This window comes from Lontra canadensis, unplaced genomic scaffold, assembly GCF_010015895.1.
Source record: "Lontra canadensis isolate GAN:19392208 unplaced genomic scaffold, GSC_riverotter_1.0 scaffold30, whole genome shotgun sequence".
NCBI classification, from domain to species: Eukaryota; Metazoa; Chordata; class Mammalia; order Carnivora; family Mustelidae; genus Lontra; species Lontra canadensis.
This window is the reverse complement of record NW_022631024.1, coordinates 4,532,815-4,550,499: the sequence shown is the minus strand read 5'-3', so window position 1 is coordinate 4,550,499 and position 17,685 is coordinate 4,532,815. Positions and strand designations below refer to the sequence as shown.

Below are 17,685 nucleotides of genomic sequence, written 5' to 3'. Positions count from 1 at the left end.
CCGCTCCCCCCCCCCCGCCCCGCCCGATGTCCTTGTGTTGTGCCCTGATTTATTGAGGGAACATGCAAGCAGGGAGAGAGGGCCAGGGACAGGTGCAAGAAGGGAAGGCAACTGAGAAGAGGAAGATAAGACCCCCCCACCCCCTTATAGGAGCAAGGAGAATACCTCTGGTCTTTGCCTAGCATTGCAAACAATGGTGTTTGTATTAGGATGACATGTCGTATACTATGTGGTCCGTTTTACCTCTTGGAGACGGTTCCATCATGCGGAAGTCAGAAATGGTTATAATGTTGGCTCCCTTATCTCCAGGTTATTATATATATGAAAATATCAGATATTATATATATATGCACATATACATATAATATCTGATATTTTTATATATATTATATATATATATTTACACACACAGAATACATACAGGCACACATGTATACAAGCATACAGCTCTCTCCACGGGAGCTGGAATGCAAGATCTGTTCTTACACACTCTGTCCGCAGCATTTAGAATATTTCCTGGCACACACGGGTACATACTGGTTGAATAAATCTAAGAGATGAGTTAATGCTATCCATCTTGTCTACCATATTTACAAGAGAGGAGAGGAAGGAAAAGAAGGGAATACATGGCCTTGAGAGGACAAGAGGCAGCTCAGTCATCAGCCCCCGACAGAGCCAGCTCCGTCTGTGGGTGGCGGGCCCAGGAGCACCCCGGCTTCAGTCGTGTGTGTCTAATGACTTAATTAGGGCTGGTACTGCTGGGTGCGGCCCTCTTCCACTGCAGCTGCTGTTAAGCTGTTGCTTGGCACTTTGATTCTTCTGCCTGCTCTTTCTCTGGAGCCTTGGTAATTAGACCTGAGAGCCAGGCTGGGTGGGCCCCGAGGATCCCACTCATGTCCTGCCAGCAGGGACCTGAGACCCTCGCCCTTTTGGTTCCACACCGTTCAGGTCATAAGTGTTGTCACTTCTCTGCCTGCCCCTGAGCTGTTGGTGAGGGGTGCTGGGGAAATTGCCGTCACTTTTCATTTATGATGTATCTTGATATTGGACAGACATCTTTTCATGGCCTTAACCTGGGGGTGAAGCCAATCAATGCCATGATTCTACCAAGGTTGGGCATGTGGATGTGTCCAGGAATCATAAGCCTAAACCCAGAGAACTTATTTCCCTTCCTCCTTTCCTTCTGTGTATTGACACTCACTGAGAGCTCCTGCTGTGGGCCACATGGGGTTGGGGGGGACAAAACAATCATCAAAGCAGACCAGTTCTTGCCCTCATTGAGCTTACATTCTAATGGGGCAGGGGAGGGAAGGGCAGGCATTAATCACGGGATCCCATTCATAGGAACCATCATCCAGGGCAGTGATAAGTGAATGAAGGGTGGGTCAAGAAACAGTGAGAGGAGATGGGGTCTTGTTTTTGTAGAGGAGAACTCTAGTCGGCAAGCACAACTCCAACAAGCTGAGATGGGTTCCAGCAAAGGACACAGTAGGGTGAGCAGAGCAGGAAAAGGCAGAGCAATAGGCAGTGAGAACCTGTCGGAACCCAGCATGTGGCCAGATCACACCCGGTCTCAGTGGTGAAAGTGCAGTGCTGGGATTTTGTTCTAGGTCTGATTTGCAGCCTGTGGAGGAACAAAGGAGCGTCAAGGTCAAATTTATGTTGCCAAGGGGAGTGTAGAGAATGTTGGGAACAGCGTGGCAGCTGGGAAAACATAGGAGGTTCTGCATATAGGAATAACAATGATCAGTAGCATAAACACAACTAGTACTTACCGTGTGCTCTGCGTTAATTACATTCACAATCCTTCCAAGTTGACCCAGAGGTGGTCATTTTTATCCGTGGTTCAGTGACTGAGAACATACAATCTGCTTACTCCTTTCTCGAGTAGGAAGCTTTAAATGTCGGACTCAGGTCTGAGTTTTCGCCTAAAATTATTTGCAAAATCAGGGGTATCCAATTTCTTGGCAAGAAGATCCAGAGCTTGGTCACTCAGAAAGTTCCCAGGTGTGGGGAAGAGTCGTGAGTCCTGGTTTAGCTGTTCCAAAAATGTCACTGCTGGAAGAGTCAGACATCCATCCAGCCGCACACCCGGACCACTTTACTCTGAGATCACGAAACTACTTTTATGGATCTGGCTTTACTGTAATGATGGTAATACAGGAAAGAGGAAAGCCAGAACGAGTTCCGCGCTGTAGGATTGAGGTAAGCTATTTACCTCCTTTCCCTTCAATTTCCTTATATATGAAATGGTGATAATAAAATAAAGCAAGTTGCAAGCACTAAATAAGTTACAAAGCATAAGCGGTTTAGAACAGTTCCTTGGGCTACATGGTTACTGTGTGTGTCATTAACCTTGCCGCAGTCCCCTCCGGTTTCTGACGGGGGCTAGTGGAGGATATTGTTTCATACCTCACACAAGGCACCAAATACCAAAATCGACTCAGGAATTGGAACCGAGACGGCTGTGTTCTCTAGCCAGATGGTCATTTTAATTTTATGGGCATCTGAAGCTGATAGTCAGTTTCTCCTCTTTGTCTGCTGTGATGCCGCGGGTCTTCTGTGAAGCTCAAGTTCTAGGAAGTGTACAGACTTTGTGTGCTCATCCGACTTTTCCCCTGACTTCATCCTCATTTCCTTACATCTCTTATTCTTTCTCTTGAGTTGCATTCTTTTAAAAAGTCTTCCTAAAGGGCACTTGGGTGGCTCAGTCGTGAAGCTTCTGCCTTTGCCTCAGGTCATGATCCCAGAGTCCTGGGGCTTCCTGCTTGGAAAGGAGCCTGCTTCTCCCTCTCCCACTCCCCCTGTGTATGTTCTTGCTCTTGCTGTCTCTCTTTCTCTCTCTCAAATAAACAATAAAATCTTTTTTTAAAAATAACAGAAGTCTTCCTAAAATGTCCTTGTATTTTTTTTTAATATTTTATTTATTTATTCGATAGAGAGAGTGAGCACAAGCAGGGGGAGAAGCAGGCTCCCGCTGAGCGGAGTGTCCGATGTGGGGCTCGATTCCAGGACCCTGGGATCATGACCTGAGGCCAAGGAAGACGCATAAGTCACTGAGCCACCCAGGCACCCAGTCCTTGTATTTTAAATTATGAGCTACTTTAACCACGCAGTAAATTATTAATATGAATGTTCTTACCACCAAATTATAATATAGGTATCTTGTGGTGTACATCAGATATGTTTTTAAAGATTTATTGATTTATTTTAGTGATAGAGAGAGTGCAAGAGGGTGGAGGGAGGGGCAGAGGGAGAGAATCTCAAGCAGATTCCCTCCTGGGTGCAGACACCTGACTGCAAGGCTCAGTCTCACAACCCTTGCGATCTTGACCTGAGCCGAAATCAAGAGTTGGATGCTTAACAGACTGCACCACCCAGGCACCCCTCGGATATTATTGTATAAATAAAATTTGAAATTCTACAGTTAAGTTGTCTCCTCCACTGATTCCATCCCACCCTGCCCTGAAGTTGGTAATCCCGTCCTGTTTGAGTCTTCACGCTTCTACTTCATGTTGAGTCGTCATGATCACCTCTAGGACTGTCCTTCATGCTTTTCAATTATGTAGCTCATCACACACCCACCAGCAATGTAGAAAAGCTACCACTTACCCAGATTCTCAGTAACACTTATTATCAGATGATTTACACTTTGCCCATCTGTAGGACATAAAATTATAACATCAAAGCTAATTTAATTTGCATGTCAGAGATTATGAATGAGGTCAAACCTCTTATATTAAGTTTTGTCCTCCCAATTTCCTGATTCTAGCCATTGCACATTTTTCTGTTTCTTTCCTTTTTCTTATTAACTGAAGGAAATTAATACCGGGTTCCAACAAATATTGATAATAATACTGATAATATTCACATATCTAAATATTGATAAATATTTCTATTTTCTAAATATTGATAATAATCATATAAAAAATAAATTGCCCTTGGTCATTTTGAAAATATCCTCTTCTAATCCATGACTTACGTTTTCATTTTGTGGAGAGAATTACTTCCTCATTTTGAAGACTTTCATTTTAATGCTACAAAATTATTACTTTTATTTTCTTTTCTCATTTGTACTTCTTGTGACTTCAGGAAGTAATCTCTCACTATCCTCCTGTCTTAAAGATGCTCCCACATTTTATTTTGAATTTTTAATGTTTGGCTTATTACATTTAGGTCTTTAGCCATAGACTTGTTTGTATATGTGATTTACAAAATTAATTAGCTTCATTTTTTTCACGTGGATGGGTAGTCAGTCATTCTGTCCACTCTCTAAAGGGGCTCCTGGGTGGCTCCGTCCGTTAAGCATCTGTCCTCAGTTCAGATCATGATAGAATCCTGGGATTGAGTCCTGCTTTGGGCTCCCTGCTCTGCAGGGAGTCTGCTTCTCCCTCTGCCCCTCACCTTCTCTTTCTCCCTGCTGGTTCTCTATCTCTCTCAAATAAATAAATAAAATCTTAAAAAAAAAATAGTCCCTCTTTACTCATGGATTTATAACACCACTGTCATATAACAAGTCTCTCTGTGTGGGGGGACTGGTTCTGAGCTCTCTATTCCTTTTCCTTGGTCTGTATCTGCCTGTTCTAGAAAAATACTTTTAATTATTATAGTTCTGTAATGTCTTGATATCTGATAGGGCAGGGCCCCCTCATTGTCTTTACTGAAGTGTCTTGACTCCGCTTTTCTCTTTACTTTTCTATGTGAATTTTTTTCCATTTTTTTTTATTATGTTACGTTAGTCACCATACTTTTCTATGTGAATTTTAAGACAAACTTCTCCTATTTTAGGAAAAGCCCTGCTGGAATTGGGATTGCAGTGCATTTACAAAATTAATCTGTGACATTCACAAAACTTCAGACTTGCTATGCATGAAATGATATACATCTTTATTTAGGCCTTCTTTTATGTCTTTGAACATAGTTTTTATATTTTGCCTAGGCACATATCACACCTTTTTGTTACATGTAATTTCTAGGGGCATCACCACTTCTGTAATTAGAGCAAATTGTATCTTTCCATTTTTAATACATCTTTTAATTGCTATTTCTTTGTGGAAAGAAATAGTTTCTCATTGATCATAAATCCAGAAAATATGATTATTTTATTATCTTTGCCTCTTTCTTTAATTTCCATATGAAAAAAATCATATAATTTACAAATAACAGTCATTTTGCAAATCTGTGTATCTTGTATTTGTTTTCTCTTGTTCCATTGCCCTTATAAGTGGGCCCTATTACTCAGTGCCGAGTAATGACAGACCATGTCATTTTTGTTGCTGACTTTAAAGGGAAGAATCCTAAAATTCTATCATAATGTATTATGTTTTTTTGCAGTAGATGTTCATACTAAAATTTCTCCTCTATTCCTAATGTATTAAGAATTTTAAAAAATCATGTTTGGGGTTTACATTTTATTAACCACTCTTAACATGAAGTAAGATGATCAGGTTTTATCTTCTGATTGTGTAGTGTATTATGGTAATATATATTCTGTTAATGAAAGAGACTTAAATTTATTTTTTTTAAATTTTATTTATTTATTTGAGAGAGAGAGAAAGAGAGCACAAGTAGGGGAAGGAGCAGAGGGAAAGCAGACTCCCCAATGAGCCGGGAGCCTGATGCAGGACTTGATCCTGGGACTCCCGGATCATAACCTGAACTGAAGACAGATGCTAAACCAACTGAGCCACCTAGGGGCCCAGCTCCTTATATCTTCTAACCTCTTTGACAACTTTAAAAATCAACATTAGCAACATTACATGTAACAAAACACGAGGTTGAACAGCTTTCCTCATGTAACTATCATGCTGTTAATAACTATTAGAATGTATAACTACTGCATGAAAGTGAGGACTCTCTTCTGTATTAGAATGTATCAGTCAGTCTGGATCGGATGTTTTTGTTTGTCTCTTTGTTATATGGTAAATTCTGTCTGTTGATTCAATTATTTTCTGATGGCTATTTCAGTTATCTGTTTCTTCTTGGTTCAGTTTTGGTCTTGGGTACTTTTCCTTAGAGTCACTGATTTTTGTCTTAATTGCCCCATTTATGGACATAATGTTTTGTGTTTTTAATATTATGTGTTAAATGTGCATATTTGGGAGTGCCTGGGTGGCTCAGTTTAAGTGTCTGCCTTTGGCTTGGATCATGATCTCAGGGTCCTAGGATCAAGCCCCAAGTCAGACTCCCTGCTCAGCTTCTTCCCTCTCCCTTCTTCCCTCTTTCCCTCTCAAATAAATAAATAAATCTTTAAAAAAATAAACCTTTAAAAAATAAATGTACATATTTGTGGGAATATCCATATATCAATATGTGTGTCTGTGTGTGTGTATCCTAACTCTACTGTACTTATAATCCTGTCCTTATTTTATTTCCATATATGGGTTTATTTGGGCCTTTCTCACAATCTTGTTGATATTCTATGTGTTTCATTAGTATTTTTAAATTAGGTCATGGTTTGTTGATACTCTATACTGTTTCTTTTCTACATCATTAATTTCCATCTTAATCATTTTCTTCTTTCTGCATCCTTTATTATCACCATTATTCTTTTTAAGACTCTTGAATTAAAAGTCTAGCTCATTAATTTTCAATCTTTCCCCCTGACTAATATTTCCATTAAATATTTAATGCTTTTTTAGGTGTTGCTTTATTTGTAGACATCACTTTTCTGTATGGTGTGCATTTAGTTCTAAATATTTTTCAAATCTCGTTGTTTCTTCTTTGAACCACTAATTATATCAAACATTATTTTAAAGTTTTTGTTGTAATCCCAGTTAGTTAGCATACACCAGTATTAGCTTCATGCGTATGATATAGTGATTCAGTACTTACATACATTATGTTGTGCTTATCACAAGTGTGTTCCTTAATCCCATCACCTGTTTCACTCACCCCCTCCATCAATATATTTTTTAAGATTTTATTTATTGATTTATATATGTACTTACTTACTTACTTAGAGTGTGAGTGTCAGGGGAGAGGCTGAAAGAGAGGGAGAGATAGAATTCCGAGCAGACTCCACACTAAGCCTCGAGCCCTACTTGATCCCAGGACCCAGAGACCATAACCTTGAGACCATGACCCCCGCCAAAATGAAGGAATCCAATGTTCAATCCACTGACCCACCCAAGCACCCCTCCCTCCACCAATTCTAAACATACATTTTTAAAAGTTTTTGGTTGTGGACATTCATTTTATTTTGTTTTCTTAGTATGATCTGGATACTTGTTCAATTCTTAGTTCTTTGTTTAGGCTTGATTTGTACTCTGGAGCATGGCTACTTTTTTATAAATGATTTCTATGTGTTTGAGAAACATGGTACATTTTCTGAGTATCAGACAAAAGATTTCATGTGTAACCATTAGATCCTGCTTGTTAATTTTATTGACCAAAATGTCTATATCTAAGTTTTTGTCTGCTTAATTATTTGTTGTTACTGTTGTTTCTGAGATAGTTGTGCTAAAATCTTCCATTGAAAATCTAGATTGGTAAGTTTCACTTATTTCTGGCACCTTTTTTTTTTTCTGTTTTAGGACTACGTTGCTAATTGCGTAACGTTGTGGATTGCTGCATTTTTGTAGGGAACTGATCTTTTACCTTTCTGTAAGAATGTCTTTGCTACTAATGTTTTTATGCCTTTCTTTTAGTTAGTATTTTTTCTGCTATGCCTTCTTCCATCCCTTATTTTATAAATGAAGGAGCTAGGTCACAGACAACCAAGTCGGCTAGTCAGCTCCAAAAAGAATCAAGATTCAAGTCTGGGATTCTTTGGCAGAAAACAGCTGATAGATGCTTAGTTGAGTTCGATTTCACACATTTTGGCTCATGGTCAAGTCACCTTAGGTAAGGGATTCTGCAGGGTGATCAGAACATCAAGTGACCAAAGATTTCTACTGTCAGCTGCATGAAAGAAGGGGCTTTGCTCAGGTTTATCCACTGCTCCGTGCCCAGCACCCAGAATAGTGCCCGGCATTTAGCAGGTGGTCCAAAAAGCATGGATTGAATTAATGAAGTGTTGCATGGAATCATCTCGGCAGGGTTATTTTGTATTGCCCTTTTCCCATTTGTAAGAGGGTGCTTGGGTACACTTGTTCCCTACACTGCTATTGATAAGCTCTGTGGGACACAGCCACCTGTCTGAGCCTCCGTTTAGCCCCGATAGCAAGGGACACAATAGGGGTTGTTATCCCACATTGCACTGAGTTTGTGAGGAAAAAGTGAGGTTATGTATGTACATGAATAATCCTAGCTAACTTTAGAAGGCTAGCACACATATACAGTAAAGTCTAAAAATTGCACAAATCTCCAGTGTATCTGTGATACGTTTTTTTTAACCTATACGTATATTCATGTTACCACCACCCAGTCTGAGATTTAGAACTGCACTTCCCCAGGGGCACGTGGGTGGCTCAGTTGGTTGAGTGACTGACTCTTGATTTCAGCTCAGGTGAAATCTGGTGAAACCTTGGGGTCCTGAGATGGAGCCCCAGGTGGGGCTCTGAGCTTGGCAGGGAGTGTCCTTGGGAATTCTTCCCCTCTCCCTCTGCTGTTTCCACTGACCACTTGTGCTCACTGGCTCTCCTACTCTCTAAAAATACTAAAAATAAGAAAATAAAGTAAAATTAACTAAACATCTATTCCTTTGATCACCTAAGCCGCATTCCAAATACTTAGTAGTCATATGCGCCTTTTGTATTGTATGGTGAAGTACATGGCACGACGCAGAAAATGAACAACTCTCTAATCCCAGAAGGTTCTAGTGGTCAGCCTTACGATAGCACGCTTCCAGCACTTCTGAAGTTTCCTTCTCGTACCTTCCTAGGAGATACCCATCTCTCAAAAGCAACCTATATTCTGACCTTTCCCATCAGTTGGCTTTTCCTGTTCTTCCCAAATGTGGGATCCTACGGTGTGCCTTCTTTGGGGTCTAGCTTCCTCTTGTTCAAATATCATCCCTGAGATCCATCCATGTTCTTACAGGTACTCATAATTCATTTTATTTTATTGCCGTGCAGTGTTGTATATATGGTTTTATAGAAACGTGTGTATCCATTCTCCCAAACATTAACAAACTTTTATGAGCATTACTGTAAACCAGGCACACTGCTACACATTTACCTAGATTAATTCATTTTACTCTAACATAAATCCTTCAAGATAAGTTTGTCTTGAAGTTTATTATTATTCCCGTTTGTTTTTAAAGATTTTATTTATTTATTTAGTGTAAGCAGTGGGGAGGGGCAGGGGGAGCTGGGGAATCTCTCGCGTCCTCGTGTTGAGCGTGGAGCCCAACCCAGGGCTTGATCCCAGGACCCTGAGATCATGACTCCGGCTGACATCAAGAGTCAGTCGCTCAACCAACTGTGCCACCCAGGGGCCCCTATTCGTCCCATTCTATCAGTGGAGGAATTCATGCACAGGGAAGCTGAGCAGACTGTTCTAAGTCACACAGCTAGGCCAGGAACCCAGGCAGACAGGTTCCCCTGCAGGCTTTACTCTTCATAACATGGCATTCCCCCTCTCATTTGCAAACATTGCACACTTGTGAACATTTCAATTAATTGGTCTAAAAGAACTACTTTCATTCCGTGTTTCCTTTCTCTTTTTCTGCTTGTGTTTCCTGATTTTGCTTAGTTTGAATTTCTCCACAAGAGCCCAATACCATCAGAGATCATTCCGGTCTGTGCTCTTGGATATTGCTGTAGGGTCCTTGCCCTTGGTAGAGCTCAGAGCCGAAGAGTGATGTGACTGGTGTTGACGGTGCAGTCGCCAAGCCTAGGACCACACTCCTTCCTCTGGGAAACCAGGGCAGAACACACAGCCAACCATTTCTCTCTTTGTGCATGTATTTGCGGGATCTAATGTGGACACTGCTAAGGTACAGACTGCTTATAGGAGAGTGGGGGGTGAGCAGTTGTGTTGCAAAATTAGACCAGTCTGCTCCTTCCTTCCCTCCAGAAGGCCAAAGCGCAAGATGGTCTGAAGCCCAGTGTGCAGCCCACACAGGGTGGGGTTCTTCACCTGCTGTTTTGTATCCTTGCATTCTCTTCCCTTAGAGGACCACCTGGCTGCTTGATGACCACCTCGGGGTCCCTGTACAGATATCATTTTCTCCATAAGCTACGAGTTTTTTTGGTTTTTGTTTGTTTGTTTGTTTGTTTTTCACCCTTATTTATTTATTTTTTTAATTTTTTTATTTTTTATAAACATAAAATATATTTTTATCCCCAGGGGTACAGGTCTGTGAATCGCCAGGTTTACACACTTCACAGCACTCACCATAGCACATGCCCTCCCCAATGTCTATAACCCCACCAACCTCTCCCTACCCCGCTACCCCCGGCAACCCTGTTTGTTTTGTGACATTAAGAGTCTCTTATGGTTTGTCTCCCTCCTGATCCCATCTTGTTTCATTTATTCTTTTCCTACCCCCCAGACCCTCTATGTTGCATCTCCACTTCCTCATATCAGGGAGATGATATGATAGTTGTCTTTCTCTGATTGACTTATTTCGCTAAGCATAATACCCTCTAGTTCCATCCACGTCATCGCAAATGGCAAGATTTCATTTCTTTTGATGGCTGCATAGTATTCCATTATATATATATATATATATATATATATATACACACCATATATATATGTATATATATTTATGTATATATGTATGTATGTGTATATATATATATATATGGTATATATATATATATGGTGTATATATATATATATATACACACCACATCTTTATCCATTCATCTGTGGATGGACATCTAGGTTCTTTCCATAGTTTGGCTATTGTAGACAATTGCTGCTATAAACATTCGGGTGCAAGTACCCCTTCAGATCACTACGTTTGTATCTTTAGGATAAATACCCAGTAGTGCAATTGCTGGGTCATAGGATAGCACTATTTTCAACTAAGCTACGAGTTTTAAGTACATCTTCCTTCCCCAGAAATCCCTGCTCTTCTTCCTGGCCTTCTCTTTTTCTATCATGTTAGCACCATCATAGAGAGCCTGTGTTGGACTCACTGATGCACATGTTGCCATTTTTCCCCCATGAGAATGTTCATGAAGGTATCATCTCTCTTTGAATCCCCAGTGCCTGCACCAATGTTGTCACAGAGCAGATGCTCAATCAGTATTAATGAATCAATATTAATGATATTAGCTACTTAATCAGCATGTTAGTGGACAAATTATGAAGCCAACTGAGACTGGGGTCAGGTAAAGAGAACACGCTTACTAGGGGTTGGAGGGTAGCAGTGATCTACAAGAATATTGCTGTTGGGTGACCAGGACGTGGGTGCAATGTAGTATCCAGTTAATACTCTCAAGTAAGGAAAGGAGGAAGAGAAGTACTATATATTTAGCACCTACTATATGCTAAATATGCATCCATATTATTACTATTAAATATATATTTTTAAAATATGTATTATTTAATGGAGGTTATAATGTGTCTAGCCATTCCCATGAATTTTCATATTTAATCCTAGCAACAACCTTTGCCAGGGAGGTAGGGTCACACTGTTGTCACCAGTGGAATGGCTGCGGCATGTCCAAGATCACAGAGCCAGAGGGCACAGAAGCAAGGGCTCTGAACCTCCCATCACCTGATCCCAAAGCTGCTCTTTCCCCAGACCAGGATGCCTCCTGAGAGGGATTTTTTTTTTTTTCCTGTTCTTCCATTCCCAGCATGCTTAGTTCAAGGCCCCTTGCCCCCTTCAGTTATGCTTTGATATTTACACACCCCTCCTCACCTTGGCGGGGAGCTCCCACCCTTCACTCTGAGATGAGATAGAAAGGATCTAATTCATGGTTGACTCCTCCCTGTGGTGGGCACAGCCTCTGGGCGGAGCACAGTGGGTGCCCACAGCATGTGTGTTTAAATGAGTTTTGCCAAGGGTTGGCTGTGTGGGAAAGCCTGTGCTGGCAATCCTGGGCCCTTCTCTCTGGTGACTTCCTTCTGCTGCATCATCCTGTCATTGGGGGAGCAGCGTGGGCTGTTTTTTTTTTTTTTTTCTGGTCTGTGTTTTAATAATTAATACCTTCTGCTTGGAAGTGCAGTTCATCCAAGAACAATCATAAGCAAATGAAAGCAAAGCTGTGAAATTGTGGTGGAAAAGAAAACAGGGAGTCACTATAAATAAACCCAAGCTCATGTGCCCCCCCCTTTTTTTTTTTTTTGACTCTCACACACAACTATAAATGTTTGATGAAGCATTTTACTTATTTATAAAGCCTGTCAAAGCAAACAGAGGCACTTGGATGAGTTTCCCCTCCCCACAGCAAATAGCTACATTCTGAAAACAGGAAGACCCCCTGGGTAGAAAATGACTGGGATTTTTTCTTCTTCTTCCTTCCCAGCCCCCCAGGCAAGAGGGATTTAGCTATGCTCTAATTCCCCCATTAGCAGCCTCAATAATCACTGCCGTTTATTGAATACTTATTCTGTGCCAGGAAATTTATGTGGTGATTTCCCCTGGTGTTACCTCAATTTGCTCAACCCTTCAAGCAGGTGTTATTATGCCCATTTCACAGTTGAGGAAACTAAGGCTTAGAGTGGATGTGTTTTGTCCATGACCATACCAGCGCTAAATTAAAGAGGCCAAACTCAAAAGTGTGCTTGTTATTCTTTCGACAGTGTTACTCAAATTGCGAGGAGGATCAGCTTACTGAATTGCTGTCAGCATTTGAAAACGTGAAAAAAACGAACTAAATACAATTGAACAAAAACAACAGAGTAGGGGAGGATAGCCAACATTATAGAATGATCACATTCATCTTGCCTCAAGCAACTTTTGTTCATTTGGGTGACAGTAGGAAATGCATATTTCCTTATGGGTTCCAGTCGGACACATTAGAATAGTGCCCCGGGGATGACAGTCCTTTCTTTTACCCTGGAGCTAATGAGCCTGAGGTCTGTGGATGGACTTCTTAGTACAGGTGCCTGAAAACCAGTGGAAATTGCAGACTATTGTGCTAAGCCAGTGTTTTCCAAGAAAAGGCTCTTTCATTACATTCTTAAGGATGTTGAGGTCCCACCTGCTAGTACATGGTAAGGACCCCAATAGTTCATCAGGCTGCCCTCGAGGGAGCATAAGCGAGCACACTGTCCATTTCCTGTGGACAGGAAGGTATTGACGAAGCCCCCTTGCTTCCCTTTAGTCTAATGTGCACAGCATTTTCGGGTCGTGAAGTGTTAGCACACTAATAATTTTCTAGCTCCTTCGTCATCCACACTATCCTCTTAGCTGCTCCCAGTGTCTTTGCAACAGCGGCAGAAAGATTGTAATCCCGACTTTATTTTACTTTTACTTTTCCCCCCGACTTTTAAAAATTCTAGTATAGTTAACATACAGTGTAATATTAGTTTCAGGTGTACAATAGAGTGATTCCACAAATCTATATATTACCCCGTGCTCATCAGGCCAAGTGCACTCTTTAACCCCCATCCCCTGTTTCACCACCCCCCCTGCCCCTCTGGTCACCACCTGTTTGTTCTCTATAATTAAGAGTCTGTTTTTGGTCTGTCTCTGTTTTCTTTGTTCATTTGTCTCATTTCTTAACTTGCAGATGAGTGAAATCAGAAGGTATTTGTCTTTCTCTGACTTATTTCATGTAGCATTATACTCCCTAGCTCCATCTGTGTTGTTGTAAATGGCAAGATGGCATTTTTTTCTGGCTGAGTACTATCCCATCATATATGTGTGTGTGTATATACACACACATATATAAATATTATAAATAATATAATATAAATATTATAATTATAATATCATATTATATAATATAGTATTATTACATTATAATACTAATATAAGTATCTTATATGTAATTATATATAACTTAACATATAATATAATATGTAATTATATGTAACTTAATATATGTGATTCTATATAACTTAATATATAAAGTTACATATATGTAATTATATGTAACTTAATATAATATATGTAGTTATATATAACTTAATATATATATTCCATCATATATATATATATGGCATGCATATCTTGGCTATTATACATAATGTTGCAATAAGCATAGCAGTGTGTATATCCTTTTAGATTAGGCATAACCCTTACTTTAAAGGTGAGGAAGCTCAGTCTCGAGGAAGTTTCCTGAGCTCCCAGAGCACATCAGACTTCCATGTTACTTGCTCACGAGCCCTCCTGTGTGGTACACGCCATTCCTGAAATTACCTGAGTTGTTGTCTGTCTCCCTTTTCAAGAATTTAAGTCCCATAAGGGCAGGATTTCAGTATCCTCCTTGTTCAGAACCTGTGCTTAATATTTAATAAATGGGTGACTTTTTTTTTTCCCCTAATAGTCAATTTTGTCCACTACTCAGGTTCAACAGAGACAGTAGCATTTTCAGCCAAATTTTCAAACTCCCAGAAAGTAATTTCTTGGTTTATGAGTTCATGCCTCACATTATTTTCAGCATTTACTGTAATTTGATTTTGGGGATTGCTTTTTTCTTAGCATGGCATTGTATTTGGGAAAGGTGATTAAGGTGAAGGAAGAAAAACAGTGGTTTTGAGGACCTTACTTAAATCATTCCAAAGTCTCTTGGATATTCAAATGTAATTGCCGAATAATGTTTTAGTGATTTAATTGTGGATGATTCAGAGCTATACAGATTTCTATTCTCCTTAAACTCCTAAGAATTTAGCATTTAAGGATTGATGTTTTCAGGGGAAAAAATGAATATGATCAACACAGGATAGACAGAGACAGAGAAATAACTACAAATAGTGCATTGCACTAGTCATGAAATTTTGGGATTTTTCAGGGTCCAACTGATGGTATTTTTCTTTGTCAGTTTGAGCTTTCAAAATCCTGAGTTATTTTTTGACTAAGTTTGTTTTTACCTTTATAGGTCATCTTTCTAAATTAAAAAAAAAATAAGAAAAATATCAATGTGGACAGTAATGGAAGTGTTAATATCCCTCTCTCAGATGTGTCCTTTTATCTTCCCACCAACCCAGTGTCTCAGGAAGAATGGATGTTTCAGCATCATTAGCCTTGGAGAAAACTGAGGCAGAGAGAGGGATGGAGTCACACATCCCATTATGTGCCTGCTGCTGGCTGGGTTCTTAGACAGGGGCCACCTTCTTTGATTCTAGGAGATTTTGCAACCTGTAGGGAGAAAGATAATGAACAATAAGCATATATGATGAGAGGGGAAAGAGGTGGTGCTCTGAGCCATTTAGCAGAGTCCTAGTCCAGAAGGTCAGTGAGGGTTTCTCTGACTGATAGAGAGCTGCCTGGAGATGTGATGGACAAGTAGCAGCGAGCTAGGGAAACATGGCGGATGGGAAGGTGCTGTAGGAAGTCTGGATTGGCTGGGTGCGGTCAAAGAGGAATGGATAGTGGCAAGTGATGGGGAGGCTGTTATAAACTGGGTTATACAGGGCTTTCCTTGTAAGCCATGTGCAAGCATATGACTTTGGCCTCAGGGCAGTGGGGGGCCATTAACAGTCTTAGAGCTGGTAAATCATTTCTGTTTTCAGCAGATCCAACTGACTGTAATGGGGGGATAGGTTGGAGAGGGGCGAGACAGTGGAGCCAAGGCAGAGAACAGTTCCAGATGGCCCAGGTTCTTCTTCCTGGTGACGTGACCCTTCAGACTCCATATCTGCATGTTTGTTTTTGGTCTCCCTCTTTCCATTCTTCAGCAGTGTCTTTTTTTTTTTTTAATATTTATTTATTTATTTGAGAGAGAGAGTGTGTGTGTGGTATATGAGAGAGAGAAAGAGCAGGGGGAGGGGCAAAGGGAGAGATAGAATCCTCAAGCTGACCCATGCTGAGCACAGAGCCCACCGCCTCAGGGCGCCATTCCAGGACCTGGAGGTCATGACCTGAGCCAAAATCAAGGGCTCCTTAACCGACTGAGCCACCCAGGTGCCCCCATCAGCACTGATTTTATTTCTGTTGTTAAGACCCAATGCCTGTGTATTGGGTAACCAGTTAACTACATTAAGAACTGTTTGTTATAGGTGTTTGATGTGCTAAAGAGATACTTTCTATAGCATGATGGTGTTCTTGTGACAATAACTTTTCTTTTTTTAAAGATTTTATTTATTTATTTGACAGAGATCACAAGTAGGCAGAGAGGCAGGCAGAGAGAGAGAGAGGGAAGCAGGCTCCCTGCTGAGCAGAGAGCCCAATGCGGAACTCAATCCCAGGACCCACAACCGGAGCCGAAGGCAGAGGCTTTAACCCACTGAGCCACCCAGGTGCTCTGACAATAACTTTTTTAAACAGGATACTTACTATGTGTTAGACATTATACTGGATGTTTTATATCTAGTTTCTCATTTCGTCTTCCAACCAATTTGGTAGGGAAGTGGTATTACCTATTTTGATGGACACAGAGTAGAGTTCAAGAAGCATGAGGTGATGTGCTTGGCAACTCACAGCTGATCGTGGGGAGAAGAGGGGTGATGTTTTATGTGTGCCACTGGGATTTCAAATCTCTGTGGTAAGCAGGGTGCTGGGCTCGGGGCTCCTGGGGAATAAAATTGTGGCTTTCATGCTCAGGAACCTGCAGTGTCATGACGCATGTAGAGCATTAGCGTGAGGGACTATGGAAAGTTCATGTGATGGAGTGCTGTGTTCCAGGTGGGAGGGGAAGGGACATTTGAGTGACATTTGAGAGGTGAGGGAATCTCTTCTTTGATTTGGAAGAGCCAGGCAGAGCTATGCCAACACACTCAGAAAGGAGCTGAGGCCTCCCACCCGCAGTCCCACCTTGCCTCTTGCTGGGGAGGCCAAGTTGCTCCAACTGCCTGAGCCTCCGCTGGCTCAACTGTGAGGCAGGGGTAACAATACCTACCTTGCAGGATTGAAGTTGAGTATAAAGTGTAATGCACTCAGGTCGTACAAGACATGTGTTAACATGTTCAGCACATGAACACCTGCTCTCTGTGTGAGTGTAAATGCATATGGCAGAAGAGACATGAAATGGGGAAGCCAGCAGAGGGGAGGCATTTTGAGGAGCCGTGACCTCGCCAAGCTGCATGGCCACCATGTGGGCCGTGGGAGTTGTGGAGCTTGGTGCCTGTCAGCACGGGCTCTGGGGTCACACTGCATTTCAGCACTTCCTCCGTCCTGGGGTAGCCCTGTGACCTTGGGGAGAGTTAGTGAACCTTCCTGAGCTGCTTGCAGTTTCTTCATCTGTAAAATGGCTGTGATCAGTTATTTAACTCGCAGGATGACGGTGGGAACGAAAAGGCAGTCCATAGATGTGTTCGGCACAGTGTCAACACCGAGGAAGCACGGAGCCCACCTTGGGCATCACCATTGTCCTCTTGCGTAATCTGCCTGCGGGGGCAGGGAGAGGCTCCCCGCAGGGTTCATGCACGAGGGGTGAAGCCCTTGCCAGGGCAATGGTACCAAAGACCGACCCTATGTACAGCAAAGTCAGGAATCCCTGAGTTTTGTTCTCAGAGGATCTTTGATGCTCCAGCCCAGACCTGTGCCTTATAAAGATGTTTCACTAACCGCTCAGATCCAGCCATGAATAACAGTCTTCAGGGCCCACTGGCTGCCTAGAGGGGGTGTGGGAGGGGGTGGTCTAGGGAGACCAGGAGGCTGAAGATCTGTTTTGGCTTGATGGTTATTGATCTTTTTCCAAACTTCATGCAACATTAGGCTGGATTCTGCCTTGT

General features: G+C 41.5%; 1 protein-coding gene across 3 annotated transcripts in view; it reads left to right on the top strand.

Annotated features, from left to right (window-relative positions):
• ASTN2 (astrotactin 2) overlaps positions 1-17,685 on the top strand; it is an 851,408-nt gene that overhangs the window by 213,041 nt on the left and 620,682 nt on the right. The window lies entirely within an intron of this gene.